Consider the following 22,630-nt stretch of genomic DNA (forward strand, 5'->3'; position numbering starts at 1 on the left):
TTACTTGTGTGAAGCACCTTCAGACAGCTTTATTGTGATTTGACGCTATATAAATGAAGTAAATTAATAAATTGAAATGCCAAAATCACTGCCTTTTTTTTAATTTGTATTTCCCATCCAATCTCAACTTTTTGTGATTTGGAGTTGTATATTGCTAAAACTTTGCCTACTCCAACAAAAATTCCTTTGATGTTCTTGGTCTGTAGAGATCCAAGATGGTCATTCTGATCCATAAAGTCTTCTGTGAGCTCAGAGTTACAGTTATAACCACATTTTGACACAATCTGAAGTGGGCATTGTCTGGCTCGTAATGAAATCTGGGAAGAGGCATTGCCTAGACAGAGACAAGATAATTTAATTTACATAAAAGCAAAACCCTCCTCAAGTTCCAGCACACAAAATACAAAATTACACAAATGTAATATACAAGACCAAAAACATACAGACACAGATTCACACATACATGTATCTTCACAACATGCAGGATGTTATGCACATAGCAACAGGCAAACATTCTCTTGGTCTTCGGTCAGCTTTTCAGCTCCTGGGCTTGGTAGTGACTAGTCTGATCAATGATCATCATCATCAAAGATGTCTTTTTATTTCCTACTTTCTTTTTGTACCATTTCATAATCCAGACAGACAGCAAGAATAGAACTGTCTAAAGGGACAAATGGCCACAGTATATTTGCACCAGGAATGAAGAGATAAGACCTGGGTAGAGTGCAGAAATGCTACATGATAGTGTGATGTTGACCCGCATGTGCATGTCTGCCTTACCAGATAGCACAGCGTAGGAAAAGTCCAGTGTGGAAACTGTTTTCCTCCACATCTTATCTGTCCCACGGTGATAATATATAAAAACAAAGATCATGGTTCAAGAACACCAGCTGTCTGCAACTGTCACATTAGTCAGTCAGTTATAACTTCCAAAAGGCTGTATGCTGGTTGATTATCCATAGTTCCTTTTCCTACATTGGGCAAAAGCGATGCTAAGGTGCAGCATTGCTGTAATGTATATGGGGCTTTAGACTGACCCTACTGGCAAGTATGGCAGTTCAAATTAATGCCCACTATATTTGTCTAGCCATCATCATATTTCAATAATTTATTGTAAGATATTCACAAGACTGAAGGAACAAAATAGTTATGTGATTTTATGAATATAGTTACTGTAGTTAGTCACAGTTAATAATAACTTTTTACTTTGTTCCACAAAATTGGAACAAAGTAGGTAAAGGTTCCTTCTGAAACATGCACATTTATAAAAGTAGCAGTGGGTAACCTGGGACGATCTCATTATAGCCATCAGTTAAGCCATCAGTTAAATAGAACTGTTTCAGCACTGTGAACATGCAAAGTCTCACCCAGAAGCACACTATGTAATGATAAATCCAAAAGGAATGAGGATGAATGTGACTAAAATACATGAACCTTGGAAGGGTTATGAAGGGTTATGAAGGGTTAGAAAGATACTTCTAAACATTTGGCACTCAAAACTACTGCAGTGATCATCAAATAGAAATAGAGTCACACAATATTGAATTTTCCTATTAGTAAACAACCTTTTAAAATGATTAAAATTAAAGTTGAATGGGGCAATTTGCACAATGGTGTACTGCACACACACACACACACACACACACACACACACACACACACACACACACACACACACACACACACACACACACACAAAAGAATATACACTTTTACAGCATTTATACTGTAGATTCATTTATGCATCAATGTTTTACATACAGGGGCAACACAGTGGCTTAGTGGTTAGCACTGTTGCCTCACAGCAAGAAGGTCATGGGTTCAATTCCCGCCTGTGGCCAATCTGTGTGGAGTTTGCATGTTCTCCCTGTGTTTGCGTGGGTTTCCTCCGGGTGCTCCGGTTTCCTCCCACGTCCAAAGACATGCGGGTTAGATGGACTGGAAACTTTAAATTGTCCATAGGTGTGCGAGTGGGTGTGCTTGTATTTGTTTGTCTGTTTGTGGCCCTGCAACAGACTGGCGCCCTGTCCTGGATGTACCCCACCTTGCGCTCTATGACTGCTGGGATAGGCTCCAGACCCTTGATTGGACTAAGCGGTTGAAGATGAGTGTGTGTGTGTGTGTGTGTGTGTGTGTGTGTGTGTGTGTGTGTGTGTGTGTGTGTGTGTGTGTGTGTGTGTGGTGTGTGTGTGTGTGTGTGTGTGTGTGTGTGTGTGTGTGTGTGTGTGTGTGTTTTACATACACTATAAACAGAAAATCCACCAGGGAGGGTAACATTAGGAATCTACAGCAGGCCATGGAGCAGGTGATTAGAGACCCTGCAAGGCTTATGACAAATGTGGGTGTGGAATCCATTAGCTTAGCGGGGAATTTAGTGCAGAAAATCTACTATGGTGATAGTGCAGTTTATTTGCCAAGGAGGGAATTTCAACAAGATGAGACTGTGGCCTGCTTCCGTAGTCGTGTCCATAAAAATCATATAGGGATATGCTTTCCAAACTTAATACCCATTACTATATTGGATGATGTTGAAATTGAGGATGGCCCAGTGGTTGTTCCAGCAATAGCAAAGATTTCGTGTCTGCTACCTATAACGCGTGTGGAATGTCTTAAACCTAAACCTACTTCTAGGCATCTTATATATGCTACTCTGGAACCACCCCTAAACCCAAACAGTTCAACTGTCAACCCCACTGAGGTCCTTAGACTGGGTCTCATTAACATAAGATCACTGTCCTCAAAATCATTGTTGATCAATGATCTAATTATTGATCATCACTTAGATATGGTTGGGCTATGTGAAACCTGGCTTAAACCTACAGCTGTCCTCCCCTTAAATGAGGCTGCCCACCAACATATACATTTAGTCACGTCCCTCGTAATGTGAAGCAAGGCGGGGGTGTTGCTCTTATTTATAAATCTAGGTTTACCTTATTAGCTGTTGGGGGTTACAAATATCACTCGTTTGAGCACTGGATTCTCCGCTCTGCTCAGGATATTACACATTGCCAAGGTCAGAAGACTAGAAATCAGTCATATTATTTTGTCACTGTATATAGGCCTCCTGGCCCATATTCTGAATTCTTAGATGAATTTGGTGCGTTCATCTCTAACTTGTCAGCTAGTGTAGATAACATTCTGATCATTGGTGACTTTAACATTCATATAAATAAGCCTTCTGATCCCCTCTGCAAATCATTTATGGAAATTGTGGATGCATTAGGTCCTAATGCATCCACAATTTCCATAAATGTGCGTCGAATCCCGAATGCATTGCCGAAATCCTAATGATTAGGATTTCGGCAATGCATTCAGGATTCGACGCACATTAGTGGAAATACCCTGGATCTGGTTCTCGCATGTGGTATTGGTGTCACGAATATTGACATCATGCCTCTTACATCAGTGGTGTCTGATCACTCACTTATTAAGTTTACAGTTTTGCTGCCGTGTTTAGTGGAACAACAACCTTATATATCATTACAGCGATGCATCAACTCCTCAACTAAGACTGAACTCGAAGCTAGACTGCCTGATGTCTTAGCTTCACATTTGACAAATACCCAGTCAGTAGACAGACTTATGGATAGTTTAAACTCAGTGCTCAAAACTACACTTGACATGATTTCACCACCTGTGTTAAAACCGCGCTCCCCCAAATCACAGTCACCTTGGTTCAATGATTATCTGCGTGACCTCAAGCATAAAGCAAGAGGTCTAGAACGGAAATGGCGTCATTCAAAATTAGAAGTATTTCACCTTGCGTGGCGTGATGCTATCTTAGACTATAAGCATGCATTATTGGCTACAAAGCGGACTTGCTACTCTGATTTGATCAACAAAAACAAGCATAACTCAAAGTTCTTGTTCGACATGGTGGCAACACTTTTGCATGGACAACCACCTGTAGTTCGCTCTCCTTTTACAGCACAAGATTTCCTGGATTACTTTGGGAAGAAAATAGAAGACATCAGGTTAAACATATCCCAGCATGCCTGAATCCAGGCACTACACCCTGCTATTGATGTGGGCGCCACTACTGAGGTATTACCTAGATTTACAGAATTTGACAGTATCTCACTAGGCATGCTGACAAAACTCGTAATGTAAACAAAAAGCACAACCTGTTTATTTGATCCTATACCAACAAAACTGTTTAAGGACCTGTGGCCCACTCTTGGGCCGACTGTGCTGGAAATTATTAATCTTTCTTTAACTTCTGGATCTGTTCCTAAATGTTTCAAATCTGCAGTGATTAAACCATTACTTAAGAAACCTAATCTTGACCCTAGTGTATTGACAAACTATCGGTCAATATCAAATCTATAATTTTCTCTAAAATTCTGGAAAAAGTGGTGTCACGGCAGCTCGTAGACTATCTTACTGAGAATAATCTCTTTGAGCCACTGCAGTCTGCTTTTAGAAAATATCATTCCACAGAGACGGCTCTCACTAAAGTGGTGAATGATCTTCTGCTTACAATGGATTCGGACACCACTACGGTTCTGTTGAGTTAGATCTCAGTGCTGCATTTGATACAGTGGATCATAATATTCTACTTGATAGGCTGGAAAATCATTTTGGGATTACTGGGAGTGCCCTTGCATGGCTGACGTCATACTTGACCAGTCGTTCTCATTGTGTTTTGTACAGTAACACTACCTCTAACCTTAGTGACATGAAATTTGGGGTTCCACAGGGGTCCGCTTAGGCCCCCTGCTTTTCGCCCTTTATATAGCACCCCTTGGGCACATACTGCGGTGTTTTGGGATTACCTTTCACTGCTATGCAGATGATACTCAGTTATACATGCCGATAACTGCTGGTAATCTCATTCACATAAAATCCTTAGAAGATTGCCTTGCAGCAGTGAGAAGTTGGATGTCTAGAAACTTCCTACTTTTAAACTCTGATAAGACTGAAATGATGGTTCTTGGTCCAGTGAGACATCGGCATCAATTTCACCAGTTATCGCTCAGCCTCGGCTCATGTGTCATACATCACACTGACAAAGTGAGGAACCTTGGGGTAATTTTTGATCCTTCGTTGTCCTTTGGCCTCCATATTAGAAATATTACTAGGACTGCTTTCTTCCACCTGCGAAATATAGCAAAGATTCATCCCATCCTGTCTATGGCTGATGCTGAGACCCTGATCCATGCATTTATCTCTTCTAGATTGGACTACTGCAATGTTCTTTTTTCTGGTTTACCGCAGTCTAGCATTAGGGGTCTCCAGTTGGTTCAAAATGCTGCAGCCAGACTTTTGACACGAAGCAGAAAGTTCGACCACATTACACCCATTTTGGCATCCCTTCACTGGCTTCCTGTCTCAGTGAGACCAGATTTTAAGGTTCTGCTACTAACCTATAAAATTATTCATAGACTGGCACCTCCCTACCTAGCTGACCTAATTAAACCTTACGTACCGGCCCGGGCTTTACGTTCTCAGGGTGCAGGACTACTTTGTGTCCCTAAGGTGAATAAGAAGTCTGCGGGTCACAGAGCTTTCTCTTATCGTGCCCCTGTTCTGTGGAATGATCTCCCTGCATCAATAAAACAGTCAGATTCTGTAGAGACTTTCATGTCCAGACTTAAGACGCACTTATTTTCCCTTTCATATGGCTAGCATACTGGTACAGTTTTGTTTTACGCTTTTTACTCTTTTAATTCATTTATTAGTAATTGGAGCGGGCCGCGGCCTCAACTTTACCTAAATTCTGGGTCTTTTAGTGAAGTTTAGGGCTAGTGGCCGGCGACCACCTTAGTATTTCTCTGTTTTTCTTGTTGTTTAATGCTGGCAAATTATACAGTATTTTTTGTCTTTCTGATGCCTGATTCTGCTTTTTTCTCTCTGTTTAAGGTGCAGCTCCATCCAGAGATGGGAGTTGTATTCGTGTTGGCGACCCTCCTCTCCTGTGCGCCAATAGCATTTCTTGTATATTCGTCCGTGAATTGTTCTGTGAATTGTTCTGTAATTTATGTTTGTAGCATGGCCCAAGCAGAGGGTCACCCCTTTGAGTCTGGTCTGCTTGAGGTTCTTCCTCAAAGGGAGTTTTTCCTTACCACTGTTGCTCTGGGGGTTGGTAAAGTTAGACCTTACCTGTGTGAAGGGCTTTGAGGCAACTCTGTTGTGATTTGGCTCTATATGTTGTGAAAGTGTAGGTACACGGACCCACAACAGGGGGCGCAATGAACGGACAATGGAGAAAGGTGAATAACAAGTTTTACTGTTGTGAAAAGAGCACAACCAATACAACAATTAATAATTTGGAGTTTTAAGCCGAAATCTGCTGGTGTCGTGTGGGCAGGCTCGAAGGTAGGAGACGTCCGTCCTAGTCGAACCGGAACCACCCAGATCTCCTCTGCCACCGAACCCCAGAAGTACTGGAACCGCCAAGTCCCGAATTCCCAGGTGGCCATTGCCTCCGCTCGTCGGATCCGGTACTGCTGGCGGGAAAGAGCACAAACACACAGGTATGGATGCGACAGCACCCAGTAGACGGAGAGGGGAGAAGCCACCTCCACTCTTGTCACAATGAACAGGAAGGTGAGTACTTATCCAAGCAAGTAGCTTTCTGTAGTCAGCTGTCCTGAAAAGGTTTAACAAGGTTTATCAGAGTCTTCAATATATGCTTGCAGAGAAGGTTACCTTAATCTCAAGGCGATATCTCGGCACTGAGGTGGAGACGCCGTTCTGCTGATATACCTCTGTGTTGAGTGGAACAGCTGTGTCCAGTGATGGGAGGCAGCTGTCACCCTGGCTGCTCCCGTAAGGCGGCAGCGCCCTCTGGTGCCTGGAGCCCGCACTCCAGGCAGGGCGCCCTCTTGTGGTGGTGGGCCAGCAGTACCTCCTCTTCAGCGGCCCACACAACAGGACCCCCCCCTCAACGGGCGCCTCCCGGCGCATGACCAGGCTTGTCCGGATGGCGACGGTAGAAGTCGGCCAGGAGGGCCGGGTCCAGGATGAAGCCCTTCTTCACCCAGGAGCGTTCCTCTGGACCGTACCCCTCCCAGTCCACCAGATACTGAAAACCCCGGCCCATTCGACGGACGTCGAGGAGCCGGCGCACAGTCCAAGCCGGTTCCCCGTCGATGATCCGGGCAGGAGGTGGTGCCGGACCCGGGGTGCAGAGGGGTGAGGTGTGATGGGGCTTGATCCGTGACACGTGAAAAACTGGATGGATCCGCAGCGAGGCCGGGAGCTGGAGCCTCACTGCGGTGGGGTTGATGACTTTAAGGATTCTGAAGGGTCCGATGTATCTGTCCTGGAGTTTTGGGGAGTCCACTTGCAGAGGAATGTCTTTGGTGGACAACCATACCTCCTGCCCAGGACGATACTTGGGGGCCGGGGCCCGCCGCCGGTCTGCATGTTTCTTCGCCCTCGTCCGGGCCTTCAATAAAGCAGAGCGGGCGGCACGCCACACCCGACGGCACTTCCGCAGGTGGGCCTGGACCGAGGGCACACCGACCTCTCCCTCAACCACCGGAAACAGGGGGGGCTGATACCCCAAGCACACCTCAAAAGGGGAGAGGCCGGTGGCTGATGACACTTGACTGTTGTGGGCGTACTCGATCCAGGCCAGGTGGTTACTCCAGGCCGTCGGGTGCGCGGCTGTCACACAGCGTAGTGTCTGCTCCAGTTCCTGATTGGCCCGCTCTGCCTGCCCGTTGGTCTGGGGGTGATACCCAGACGAGAGGCTGACCGTGGCCCCCAGTTCCCTGCAGAAGCTCCTCCAAACGTGCGAGGTAAACTGGGGACCGCGATCGGAGACGATGTCTGATGGTATCCCATGCAGACAGACGACGTGGTGGACCAAGAGGTCCGCGGTCTCCTGGGCCGTTGGTAGCTTCGGGAGGGCCACGAAGTGGGCCGCCTTGGAGAAACGGTCCACTATCGTGAAGACGACGGTGTTTCCCTGGGACGGCGGGAGACCCGTGACAAAGTCCAGGCCGATGTGGGACCAGGGGCGATGTGGGACGGGCAGCGGCTGTAGCAACCCTGAGGTCCTTCGGTGGTCGGCCTTGCCCCTGGCGCAGGTGGTGCAGGCCTGGACGTAGTCCCGGACGTCGGCCTCCAGGGACGCCCACCAGAAGCGCTGCCGGACGACTGCCACGGTCCTTTGCACCCCAGGGTGACAGGAGAGCTTAGAACCGTGACAGAAGTCCAGTACTGCAGCTCTGGCTTCCGGTGGGACGTAGAGTCTGTTCTTTGGTCCGGTTCCGGGGTCCGGGTCACGGGTCAGGGCCTCCCGGACGGTCTTCTCCACGTCCCAGGTGAGGGCGGCCACGATAGCGGACTCCGGGATGATGGGATCCGGGGGATCCGACGGTTCCGTTTTGACTTCGTCTTCGTGTACCCGGGACAATGCATCCGATCTTTGATTCTTGGTCCCGGGACGGTAGGTGATCCGGAAGTCAAAACGGCCAAAGAACAGTGACCAGCGGGCTTGCCTGGGGTTCAGCCGCTTGGCGGTCCTGATGTACTCCAGGTTCCGATGGTCAGTGAAAACCGTGAATGGCACGGCTGTTCCCTCCAACAGATGTCTCCACTCTTCGAGGGCCTCTTTCACCGCAAGGAGTTCTCGATTGCCGACGTCATAGTTCCGTTCGGCGGGGGTCAACCTGCGGGAAAAATAGGCACACGGGTGAAGGACCTTATCGGTCTTCCCGCTCTGGGAGAGCACCGCTCCTATCCCTGAGTCCGAGGCGTCCACTTCAACACTAACTGGCGGCTAGGATCGGGCTGCACCAGAACTGGTGCAGACGAGAAGCGCCGTTTCAACTCCTTGAACGCGGCTTCGCACCGATCCGACCAGGTGAAGGGGACTTTTGGTGAGGTCAGGGCTGTCAGGGGGCTAACTACCTGACTGTAGCCCTTAATGAACCTCCTATAGAAATTTGCAAAGCCGAGGAACTGTTGCAGCTTCCTACGGCTTGTGGGTTGGGGCCAGTCTCTCACCGCCGCAACCTTGGCCGGATCAGGGGCGACGGAGTTGGAGGAGATGATGAACCCCAAGAAGGACAAAGAAGTGCGGTGGAACTCACACTTCTCGCCCTTCACAAACAGGCGGTTCTCCAACAACCGCTGTAGGACCTGACGGACATGCCGGACATGAGTCTCAGGATCCGGGGAAAAGATGAGTATATCGTCCAGATACACGAAGACGAACCGGTGCAGGAAGTCCCGCAAGACATCGTTTACCAACGCTTGGAAAGTCGCGGGAGCATTAGTGAGACCCGAACGGCATGACCAGGTACTCAAAATGACCTAACGGGGTGTTAAATGCCGTCTTCCATTCGTCTCCCTTCCGGATCCGAACCAAATGATACGCATTCCTAAGATCAAGCTTGGTGAAGATTCTGGCTCCATGCAAGGGGGTGAACACTGAATCCAACAAGGGCAACGGGTATCGGTTTGCGAACCGTGATTTCGTTCAACCCCCTATAATCAATGCATGGACGAAGCCCGCCATCCTTTTTACCCACAAAAAAGAAACCAGCACCCATCGGAGAGGTGGAATTCCGGATCAACCCGGCAGCTAATGAGTCCCGGATGTAGGTCTCCATTGATTCGCGTTCCGGCCGTGAGAGGTTGTACAGCCTACTGGACGGGAACTCACTGCCTGGAACCAAATCAATGGCACAATCATACGGGCGGTGGGGAGGAAGCGTGAGAGCCAGATCCTTGCTGAACACGTCCGCGAGGTCATGGTACTCCGCCGGCACCGCCTTCAGATTGGGTGGGACTCGGACCTCCTCCTTAGCATGGGAGCCGGGAGGAACCGAGGAACCTAGACACTCCCGATGGCAGGTTTCGCTCCACTGAACCACTACCCCGGACGGCCAATCGATCCGGGGATTGTGCTTTAGCATCCAGGGAAAACCCAGAACCACACGGGAGGTGGCCTGAGTCACAAAGAACTCGATCACCTCCCGGTGGTTACCTGACACCACCAGAGTTACTGGAGGTGTCTTATGCGTGATTGGTGGGAGTAGGGAGCCATCTAGTGCCCGAACCTGTACAGGCGAGGTAAGAGCCACCAGAGGGAGCCCTATCTCCCTGGCCCATCTGCTATCTAACAGATTCCCCTCAGAGCCCGTGTCCACCAGTGCTGGGGCCTTCAGGGTTGAATCCTCATACAGGATCGTGACTGGGAGTCGTGTGGCAATGTGGGTGTGTCCCACGTGAATGTTTCGGCCCACCCCTGGCCCAGTCTCTAGGGGCGGGCGTTGGAGTTTAACCGCTCGGGGCAGTCGTTTGCAAGATGCTCACTCGAGCCACAAACAAAACAAGCTCCGTAGGCCCGCCTCCTTTGTGCTCCAGGTGCCCTAAATGTTGCCCTGCTCGTGTCCATAGCTTTGTCAGCAGGGGGAGCCGTAGGCGCACGGAGCGCAGGAACAGAGGAGCGTGGGGAGGGCGGAGCTCGGTCGGAACCGGAAGGGAGAGGGACGACGCGTGCCTGGCCGCGCCCTTCGCCTCGTTCCCGACGGCGTTCTTCTAGCCGGTTGTCGAGTCGTAGAACTAGATCGATGAGCCCATCTAAGTCCCGCGGTTCGTCCTTCGCCACCAGGTGCTCTTTTAGGACCAGTGACAGTCCGTTTACAAAGGCGGCGCGGAGGGCAGTGCTATTCCAGCCGGATCTCGCCGCCGCGATGCGGAAGGCGACTGCATAGGCAGCTGCGCTCCGACGCCCCTGTCTCATTGACAGTAGCGCGGTTGAAGCGGTCTCTCCTCTATTGGGATGATCGAACACCGTTCTGAGCTCCCGCACAAACCCATCGTATGTATGAAGGAGCCGTGAGTTCTGCTCCCAGAGCGCTGTAGCCCAAGCGCGTGCCTCCCCGCGAAGCAGGTTTATTACATAAGCTACTTTGCTAGCGTCAGTCGCGTACATCACGGGACGCTGTGCGAAGACGAGCGAACATTGCATCAAAAAATCCGCGCATGTCTCCACACAGCCTCCGTACGGTTCTGGAGGGCTTATGTAAGCTTCTGGGGACGGAGGAAGGGACCGTTGAACGACCAGTGGAACGTCACTCTCACGCGCAGGGTCCTCGGGAGGGAGAGCCGCAGCGGCGCCCGGAGGGCGCGCTTCCACTTGTGCGACGAGAGCCTCCACCCTGCGGTTTAGGAGAACGTGCTGCTCGGTCATTAAATCGATCCGAGTGGTGAAAGCGGTGAGGATCCGCTGCAACTCACCGATTACCCCTCCCGAAGCCGCCGATGCGCCCTGTTCTTCCATTGGCCGTTCAACAGCCGGTTGACGCCCCTCGGGATCCATGACGCTGGCCGAGATATCCTGTTGTGAAAGTGTAGGTACACGGACCCACAACAGGGGGCGCAATGAACGGACAATGGAGAAAGGTGAATAACAAGTTTTACTGTTGTGAAAAGAGCACAACCAATACAACAATTAATAATTTGGAGTTTTTAAGCCGAAATCTGCTGGTGTCGTGTGGGCAGGCTCGAAGGTAGGAGACGTCCGTCCTAGTCGAACCGGAACCACCAGATCTCCTCTGCCACCGAACCCCAGAAGTACTGGAACCGCCAAGTCCCGAATTCCCAGGTGGCCACTGCCTCCGCTCGTCGGATCCGGTACTGCTGGCGGGAAAGAGCACAAACACACAGGTATGGATGCGACAGCACCCAGTAGACGGAGAGGGGAGAAGCCGCCTCCACCTCTTGTCACAATGAACAGGAAGGTGAGTACTTATCCAAGCAAGTAGCTTTCTGTAGTCAGCTGTCCTGAAAAGGTTTAACAAGGTTATCAGAGTCTTCAATATATGCTTGCAGAGAAGGTTACCTTAATCTCAAGGCGATATCTCGGCACTGAGGTGGAGACGCTGTTCTGCTGATATACCTCTGTGTTGAGTGGAACAGCTGTGTCCAGTGATGGGAGGCAGCTGTCACCCTGGCTGCTCCCGTAAGGCGGCAGCGCCCTCTGGTGCCTGGAGCCCGCACTCCAGGCAGGGCGCCCTCTTGTGGTGGTGGGCCAGCAGTACCTCCTCTTCAGCGGCCCACACAACACTATATAAATGAAAATAAATTGAAATTGAAATTGATTTGTCATGTAAAGTCATAGGGAAGAGAAAATATTCATGAAGAGAATAACATATTTTGAGTCAAGGACAGTATGGAAAATACTGATTTCATGTATTGTGAGGTTTGTCTGTGTGTGGCCCTGCTATAGACTGACGTCCTGTCCAGGGTGTAACCCCGCCTCTTGTACTGTGACTGCTGGGATAGACTCCAACCCCCTGTGACCCTTAACTGGAGTAAGCTGGTATTGAAAATGGATGGGTGTAGTCAACTTTATTTAATTTATTAATATTCCTGCTCTTCAGGCAGGTAACACATGCTAAAAAAAAAGGTTCAGACTGATGGATTATTTTATTATTTGCCATACATGCATGGTGTAATAAAAGAAATTGAGACAAAAACATATTTGTTTGTTACAATGTTAAAACATACATTTATTACACTAAAAATATTATTAAATATATAATGTAACACATTACGATGTAAAAATGATTATATCTAAATTCAAGCACAAAAACAAACAGAATAGTACTATAACAGTATTATATCCATAAAAACATGAGTGTATAGTTTAATATCAATCAATCAATCAACTTTTTTCTTATATAGCGCCAAATCACAACAAACAGTTGCCCCAAGGCGCTCCACATTGTAAGGCAAGGCCATACAACAACCATGAAAAACCCCAACGGTCAAAACGACCCCCTATGAGCAAGCACTTGGCCACAGTGGGAAGGAAAAACTCCCTTTTAACAGGAAGAAACCTCCAGCAGAACCAGGCTCAGGGAGGGGCAGTCTTCTGCTGAGACTGGTTGGGGCTGAGGGAAAAAACCAGGAAAAAAAGACATGCCGTGAAGGGGGGCAGAGATCGATCACTAATGATTAAATGCAGAGTGATGCATACGGAGCAAAAAGAGAAAGAAACAGTGCATCATGGGAACCCCCCCACAATCTACGTCTAAAGCAGCATAACCAAGGGATGGTCCAGGGTCACCCGATCCAGCCCTAACTATAAGCCTTAGTGAAAAGGAAAGTTTTAAGCCTAATCTTAAAAGTAGAGAGGGTATCTGTCTCCCTGATCTGAATTGGGAGCTGGTTCCACAAGAGAGGAGCCTGAAAGCTGAAGGCTCTGCCTCCCATTCTACTCTTACAAACCCTAGGAACCACAAGTAAGCCCGCAGTCTGAGAGCGAAGCGCTCTAATGGGGTAATATGGTACTACAAGGTCCCTAAGATAAGATGGGACCTGATTATTCAAAACCTTATAAGTAAGAAGAAGAATTTTAAATTCTATTCTAGAATTAACAGGAAGCCAATGAAGAGAGGCCAACACGGGTGAGATATGCTCTCTCCTGCTAGTCCCCGTCAGTACTCTAGCTGCAGCATCTGAACCAACTGAAGGCTTTTTAGGGAACTTTTAGGACAACCTGATAATAATGAATTACAATAGTCCAGCCTAGAGGAAATAAATGCATGAATTAGTTTTTCAGCATCACTCTGATGCTGCTATTGACATAATTTATTGAACATCAAGCATCTTAATAACCTCATTCACCAGTATCTTTTTAGATTCCTTCTTAAGCTGTCCCTAAGACGTAATAAATTTTTTCAGTGTTTCTATAATGAGTTTGGAATGGCATGTGAGTCCAGAATGTTTTTAGAAGCTTAGACCTTGGACCTCAACAGTTTTTAGAAGAAGAACTCAACCCTTTTATTTCCTGTTAATTACGTAATTTTCTTTGTGCTAATTTACTGTCTTAATGTATGTAGAAATTGTTTAGGTTCTTGTTATCATATATTTTATTGTTACTTCTGTTTTGTCATTTGATTTTAAAATGGATCACAATGGAAATAAGTGTTTTCATTTTCTTATGCCATCCATGTATTTACAATTATATTATGTACTTAGATTAAACTTACTAAACAAAATCACACATGCACACACTCACGCTTTTAACATAAAGATGATTTACCGCACCCTGTGGAATGGCGTAGTCCAGAATGTAATTAGCAACATTAGATAATACCCATAGTTTCTCCAAAATATTAGTCCTATAACGTTCCGTTCTTGCAACGTTCATCCAAGACCCAAAATGCTAAGCATACCAAACGGCAATGTTAGCCTTCCCAGTTTGTCCATGATCAAAGTTACACACGCGCGTGTGCACGCACATGCACACGCATGTGCACGCACAGACAGACACACACACACACACACACACTCACAGAGAGCTTTTTGGCTTTTCTGCATTCTGCCACAAGCAGGTGCTTCTATTTTTAAACATGCACAAACAGAGATGGTGACGGAAGACATCAAAAGCAGTACACTTTGCACTCATGGTGCCAGCAACATGACACTTAGCTAAACTGAATAAACCTATTGAACTACAAAACACAATAAATCAATAACACTAACATCACTGTTAAATTAATATGAACCACAATAACAACATTTACAACCCCAATACCCCAAACTCCCATCATGCACTACAGCATAACATCCAATGTTTATTGGTTAGCTAAAATTTCAAATTTCTCCAAAAATATTACTCTTTTAAGCTTTCCCTATCACAGCATTCATCCTTGATCCAAAATACATAAGCATACCAAATGGCAAATGCCAGCTCTCCCTAGTCTCTCCGTGATCAAAGCCACACACACACACACACACACACACACACACATATGCAGTCACACTGAGGCCACTTGGCTATTATAATAAAGATGAGTTTTATTCATCCTTGATTAAATGTCCTTCCTGGGATCCACATGTGACTTCTATTTTTTTTTTTTTTTACATATTTCCTGACATTCTCATCTCATCCATTTGTTCATGGTGGAAGCAGTTCAGTTTTCAGAAGCAGAGTGTATAATGACAACAGATGGAGATACCATAAAGCGGAAGTAGTTTTTCCCTCTTTGATGTAATACACGTTGTAGAAGTGCAACTAATGCAGTTCAAGCTCATTTGCATGTACAAAGACATTCGGTACATTTAAAACAAAGGCACCTGATAAGAAGACCACAGTTAAGAATATTATATCTTCTACTTTAACTGAAAGGTGCATATGAAAAAATATTACTTATTATAATACAGTGAGATTGTAATCTGTGAAATTAGAGTTGATGGATCCGCAGTGATACTTGCGGTCATTTGGCGATGTGTAAACAGACCTACAGTGGATGTGCAGTATAATCCACCTCTACCTAGCAACAACTGTTTGCTCTGATCAGAGCACTCACTCAGGCAGGCAGCATCCAGAAACGTAGAAATAACAGTGAACTGGGCATCTTATGTGGCAGGAGGGCAGGAAACTCAATCTGAGTCATTATTGATTCTCTGATATCATCTCTGAGTTTGCTTGATGGAATTTCAATAAAGTGGTCTGAGATCACTTATAAAGCCTTCCTTTATCGCCAAGAGTGTGTGCACACACGCAAACATGCATACGTCAGCTTGTCAAACGAGGTCAGAGGTCTAACCATTTGTCGTCAGCTAATTATTTTTCCAGCTCTGTGCAGGTTGGGAGGTAGAAGGTGAATTAGAGCCCCCGGCTGAAGGATGACGCACATGAAGCTGCAGTAAGTGCTGATGTCCAGTAACTCAGCCAAAGTTAATTATGTGCAATTAATATGTGAAAACATGAAGTCCATTTCTGCTCATTTTGAAATAAAATAAATAAAGAAGAATGGCATTTTAAATGTAATCTATAAACTGTAATATGATCACAAGCATAACTCATTTTATGTCTCGAAAAAGGTGCGAATTTTGATCACCTATTAATCATTTCCTGTCTCTGATGTTCAACAAGTACAAGTTGTCCTTTTCGCATCTTTGCTGCCACGGTGACTGTAAGAACTGTGTGTCGAATCTTCATAACATGTTAACAACAAGAACTGCTCTGAAGACCAGTGCTGTTTAATTTTGATTTTTCAGCCCAGTGCTGAGCTGAAAGGATATTTTCACCAAATTTGGAATCTACAGGAAAAATAGGTTGTGTCCTGGGGTCTTTTCCAGGACCTCCTCTCAGATGGATGTGCGTGGAAGACCTACATTGGGAAATGACCAGAGGGCATCCTCACAAGATGCCCAGACCACCTCAGCTGGGCCCTTTCAGTATGAAGGAGCAGCAGCTCTACTCTGAGTCTCTCTGAACATTTGAACTTCTCACCCTGTCTCTGAGTGTTAGCCCTGATTCTCTATGGAGGAACCTCATTTTCGCAGTTGATATCCACAAACGATCTTTCAGGGACTACTCAACACTTATGACCATAGGAGGATGAATTGACTGGTAAATCAAAAGCCTTGCCGTCTGGCTCAGCTCCATCTCACCCCCACTTGCAAACAAGACCTTGAGATATTTGAACTCCTGCACGTGGAGCAGTAACTCTCCCCTGACCCAGAGGAGACAATACACCACTCTTCGACAGAGGACCATGGTTTCAGATTTGGAAGTGCTAATCCTCATCCTGGTTGCTTCACACTCGGTCTCAAACCTGCCCAGTGTGCATCAGAGGTGACTGTCTGATGAAGCCAGCAGAACCACATCATCTGCAAACAGCAGATATGCAACTCTGAGGTCACCAAACTAGACACCCAACAGTCTCTGACTGCGTCTTGAAATCTTGTCCACGAACATCACGAACAGGAGACCATATGTCCACAAAACAGATGTAGACTGTTCGGGCATACTCCCAAACCCCTCTAATATCCATCAGAGATTGTATGTCCCAGATGGCTTGGGAATGCCCCAGGATGACCCAGGAAGACACAGAGGACTTGGCCAAGGATAGGGGAGTGTGGAATGAGCTACTTAATTTGCTGTCACCACAATACAGTCCAGGATAAGTATCAGAAAATGAATGAATGAATGCTCAGACTTACTGAACTGGATTTAGTTTCTGGTTAATATCGCACACTGTACATAAAAGGTAGGTAAATTATATAATATTAAGTATTACTTTTTTTCCCCTCTCTAAAAGAACAAGCAATATATGTGCTGGTGCACATACAGACTCTGCACTGACTGCAGAATTTAAATATGAAATTCAAAAACAGTGTAATCCTAGATCATTCTCTTGTTTTAATATGTTTCAACACCAGAGGGCGCAATCAACTGGAACATTTTGAAGCTTTGTTTCAAATGCCCAGCGTGTGACATCCTCCTTTTTGATACAGACTCTGAAACAGTGTTCAAAAAAGTTTCAAACATTCAGAGAAGTGACTGACTGTATTATTCCCCACGACAAAAATTATGATTAAGAAGGGGGTTTGGGTGGCCTTCTCTCGCCTATACTGGGAAGGTGGTTTGGGGTTGGTGTTAGAGTTAGGGTGCCAAAAACAGTGTAAGGTAAATTGGTGGGGAACAATACAGGTGACCCCAGAGCAATGCTTCAAGTTTGCAGTACTGGTGAAAAGTTTTGGCATCATCCCCAGCCACACATTCTATCTATAGTTGAATTTGAATTTTAGTTTCTCATTCTGTTTTATATTTTGTCCAGAATTTGCCCACATAGTTGGCATCATGTTTCTCCCCGCAGTTGCTAGCTAGTTAGCTGGGCAGAGAGCAACAATGAGGACATGACCTCAACTCAACTCAACTCAACTCAACTCAACTCAAACTTTATTTATAAAGCACATTTGAAACAACCTTAGTCAACCAAAGTGCTGTACACAATAAAACAATAACAAAAATGCAGCAATTACAATAAAACTAAGCCACATAACTCAATACTATAAAATGAATAAAATAATAAAATAAATTAATTAAAATTACAGTCCGCTTAGATTAAAAGCCAAGGAGGAGAGGTGTGTCTTCAGTGAAGATATAAAAACCTCAATTGATCCCACAGAGCGAATGTGCCAGGGCAGGTTGTTCTAGAGGTTAGGGGCCGCTGCTGTAAAGACTCTGTCACCTTTTGTTTTCAGTCTCATTTTTGGGGTGACCTGTAGCAGCTGATTTGCAGATCTCAAATCTATGTCAGCGGTGGAGGCACAATGGGTTGGCCAGTCGATACCCTGGGGCTAAACCGTTAAGAGCTTTAAAAACAAATAATAAAATGTTATAATCTATTCTCAAAGCAACCGGAGGCCAGTGCAGGAAAGCCAAGAGAGGGGATATATGGTCATATTTACATTTGCCAGTGAGAAGACAAGCAGCTGCAATTTGTACCAGCTGCAGGCGATACATTAGTGCCCGATCGAGGACAAAATACAATGAGTTGCAGTAATCCAATTGAGTGCTGACAAAAGCATGGATTACAGTCTCAAAATCCTTACGTGCCAAGTGCCCTTTAACTTTTGATAAAATCCGCAAATGGAAATAGGTACTTTTCACAACTATTTCCCCCAACTGAAATAACCTGACATGTCCATGTGTTTAGTTGTGTTTACAGTAATTGCATCAAAATGTGTGTTTCCTCACTCATTTATCTAGATTTTTCCTTTAATTTGTTATCCATCTACATATCCAGCTGATGTTTGGAGGCTTTACCTTTTCACTCATTGGGGTATCATGTATTTTATGCTCCAATAAACAGATGTGGGAAATCGGATTAAAGCCACTGGGTGACACTAAATCCTACACGCTGTACTGTGTGGGATTTAGTGTCACCCAGTGGTGAGGTTGTAGATTGCATTATGTCATTGCCAGTGATGATTTTGTTTCCCTTCTTGTTTCCACTTCTTTGGTGATCCTACTCTCTTCTCTTGTCATAAACAATATGTATGATCCTCCATGTCACAAAAAATGATGGTCCTCAAACTTGTTAGCTGGCACTAGGAACTACTAGACAGTGTGCAAGGTAGAGCAACCGCTGATTTCTCTTCTATTTTTTTTTTTCTTCAGTAAACCACCTGCACTGCAAAATGAGTAAGGTAGAGAAAGCACAGTATGTCTTTTTTGAGCTATTGCATCAGCATGGCGCTGCAACATGGCAGCCTCCATGAGGGGGCCCTCTCCCCTGAAGATATGAAGGGTTCATTCTAAGCTCATGAAAACACATTGATTCCTGGTTGCAAGTAATTATACACTAATGGTCAGATGCTTATGAATGCTATATTTCATTTCTGCAAATAAACTGTGTTAAATCTTACACACTGTAGCTTTAAACCAAACTAATTCAAATAATAGCTTTGAAATATGTATATTGACAATAACATAAAACACTGCAATTATGTTAATGGTTTATTGTGTTCAGTTACTTTCAATTGTGCAGATGGTGAATGGGCTAAATTTACAGTGTTTTCACGCTTAAAGTGTTGCCTCACATTCACACAGATGTCAGGGTGCTGTCATACACACTGAGTGCAACGTGGGAACTCAAGACCTTGTCCAAGTGATTTTCTGATCTGATGGGTATTTGAAATAAGAATCGTCTAGTCACAAGGCCAAGACTTTAACTATTTGACCATCACCTCCCCTGGAGGTCACAAACTCTCACACGATGTACAACACTCATCACAGCTGAACATAAAACATTTCATTTTCTGCAACATGAGCAACAGTGGAAGTGAAGAATTGACAAGGAAAGGTTAAGTATCCGTCTCATTCATTCCTGTCACCAAAAGATGGAAGGAGACAAAAATGTCACGTTATCAGAAGATGGAGTAAAAATGTCATCCTGGTTGTTATCACAGTGGACTGCAGATAGGCTGTGGAAAAGGTTCACTGCATGTGGAGGGATTGAGTTCATACTTATCAGCAGGTGTGAAGGTCAAAGAGACTCTGAAAGGCATCAGTTTGATGGACACTGCTGTCACTCAGACCTGATCACTCTGCCATCTCTGGCATCAGGACTCGTCAATGGACAAGCCTGATCACTGAGAAACTACACAGCAAATTAATTTATCTGCTTTTAGTTTTGTAACCAGCTGTTGTAAAAATAAATGAATTTAAATGCTGTTGCCATCATTTCTGCATGCTTGCAAAAGAGTCATTCATTTTCATGTTAAAAATATGTATGCTGACAAACACAAGAATAAACCACAACAGATGGGAAAAATTAATTAAAATATATCAACATTCATTATTACATAGGAAAATTGTAGTCATTTCTCATGCCATAATTCAGAGAGGGACAGCATGTCTTTTCTTTCAGTCTGTTAGGACACTATCTTTTTCAAAAAATAGACAAAAAGATGGACCGGTCGTCTGCCTGGGTGGCTGCCATACAGGACACAAAGCGTGGCACTGGTGTATGTTTCAACACCTGACCTGACATAATTTTTTTATATTTTGTTTTTATTTTTGATGGATAATGCTGACAGTAAAGTGTCACATGACCATAATACAACCCAATCTCACAAACTGCCATGAGATTGGGTTACGAAAAGTACATTAATCTATGGGTTTGTGATGGGGGTACACAAATGGGGTGTTTTTCATAATGTAGGCACAAATTCATTTTGTGACAGAGGGCACAAAATGTAGGGTGAAAGGGGGCGTCTGGGGGGTTATGGTTACTGTTTGGGGTTGGTACACACTTACACTGGTTATGGTTAGAGTTAGGAGAAGGGGAAGATTCTAAACAGCAAAATAAAAAAACCTGTTACGAAAAGCGGACGCTTTCCCTTACAGTGTAAGTAGTACGCCTCAACTCAGTGTCCTAAGTAACTTTTTGACATAGTCATTCCTGCAGTATTCAAGGATCCTCTGAAGAGACTTGTAGTACCACAGACATCCAATCATCTGTTGTGTGGGCCGCCAGAAGAGGAGGTACTGCTGGCCCACCACCAGAGGGCGCCCTGCCTGAAGTGCGGGCTTCAGGCACGAGAGGGCGCTGCCGCCGTGGACACAGCCGGGGGTGACAGCTGTCGCTCATTACCTCTTGACAGCTGTCACCCATCTACTCAACATCATCTCACTCCATAAAGACCAGACGTCATCTCCACCTCGTTGCCGAGATATCATACTTCATAGGAGGTAATACTCTCAGCCTTTTTGTGAGATTTATAACTCTGTTATTGTGAGAATTTGCAGGAGAACCGGTCGTTTGTGAGGAGGCTGTGCAAGACGGCGCTCCTTTTCAGCTGAGACCGCTGCAACATATTGAATGAGAGGTGGAGGTGGCATTCCCACCGCTGTTGTTACTGGGTGTACACACACCCACACTTGACTGTCTTTGTTCTTCGCCAGCAGTACCAGATCCGACAGTCCGGGACGGTGATCACCTGGGAATTCGGGACTTGGCGGCTCCAGTATTCACCAGGTTCTGGGGCGGCGGAAATCGTGTGGTTCCGGCTCTTCTCAGGACAGACGTCTTCTATCCTCGAGCCTGCCCACACGTCACCTCTGTGTATTGACTGTTATGATATTCTGTGATTGTCTGTATGTTCGTTGTGCACATTCACAACATTAAATTGTTACTTTTTGGCTCATCTATTGACCGTTCATTTGCGCCCCCTGTTGTGGGTCCGTGTCACTACACTTTCCCAACAGGATATCTCGGCCAGCGTCATGGACTCCGAGGGGCGTCACCTGGCTGTTGAACGACCAATGGGAGAGCAGGGAGCGCAGGCGTCTGCAGGAGACGTGATTGGTGAGCTGCAGCACATTCTCACCGCCTTTACGGCTCGGTTGGATCAAATGACTGAGCAAAACATCCTCCTGAACCGCAGGGTGGAGGCTCTCTCCGCACAGATGGCGGCGAGCGCTTTGTGGGGCAACAGCTCCCCCTGCTGACGTTGTTAGGGAAACGCACAGGGCCAAAATGGGGAGGCTGATCCGTGGAGAGTGTTTTCTCTGCAGCTCAACTGAGCACACACAGAGAAACTGCCCCAAACGGCCAAAACGACAACAACTGCCCTTAGAGACTGGGCTAAGGAGGGGTCAAACCATCCAAGTGAGACACACACAAATTGCCACACGACTCCCAGTCACAATCCTGAGCGGGGATTTAACCCTTCAAGCCCGAGCACTGGTGGACACGGGGTCAGAAGGGAATCTGCTAGACAGCAGATGGGCAAGGGAGGTAGGGCTCCCTCTGGTGGCGCTTCCTTCACCATTGCAGGTGCGGGCACTAGATGGCACCCTCCTCCCTTTACTCACACACAAGACACAACCAGTAACTCTGGTAGTGTCTGGAAACCATCGGGAGGAGATTGAGTTTTTTGTGACTCCTTCAACCTCCCGCGTGATTTTGGGCATCCCATGGATGTTGAAGCACAATCCCCGGATTGATTGGCCGTCTGGGGTGGTGGTTCAGTGGAGCGAAACCTGCCATCGGGGGTGTTTAGGATCCTCGGTTCCTCCCAGTTCACAGGCTAAGGAGGAGGTCAAAGTCCCTCCCAATCTGACGGCAGTGCCGGTTGAGTACCACAATCTTGCTGACGTCTTCAGCAAGGATCTGGCACTCACCCTTCCCCCGCACCGTCCGTACGATTGTGCCATTGATTTGGTTCCAGGCGCTGAGTTCCCGTCCAGCAGGCTGTACAACCTCTCACGACCTGAGCGCGAATCAATGGAGACCTACATCCGGGACTCATTAGCTGCCGGGCTGATCCGGAACTCCACTCCCCGAGGGGGCAGGTTTCTTTTTTGTGGGCAAGAAAGATGGTGGACTTCGTCCATGTATTGATTACAGGGGGC

The 22,630-nt window shown here is 46.2% G+C and overlaps 1 long non-coding RNA gene across 1 annotated transcript in view; it reads right to left on the minus strand.

Moving 5' to 3' along the window:
- Positions 1–1,185: 1,185 nt before the first annotated feature.
- The window catches only part of LOC117507286, a 31,861-nt gene continuing 10,416 nt past the window's right edge, over positions 1,186–22,630 (minus strand). The window contains exons 2-3 of the long non-coding RNA XR_004559668.1: positions 9,261–9,270; positions 1,186–1,198 (exon numbers count right to left, since the gene is read on the minus strand). This is a non-coding gene — a long non-coding RNA (uncharacterized LOC117507286). The remainder of the gene's footprint in view (positions 1,199–9,260; positions 9,271–22,630) is intronic.

The sequence above is a fragment of the Thalassophryne amazonica genome, chromosome 3, assembly GCF_902500255.1.
Source record: "Thalassophryne amazonica chromosome 3, fThaAma1.1, whole genome shotgun sequence".
In the NCBI taxonomy this organism is placed as follows: domain Eukaryota; kingdom Metazoa; phylum Chordata; class Actinopteri; order Batrachoidiformes; family Batrachoididae; genus Thalassophryne; species Thalassophryne amazonica.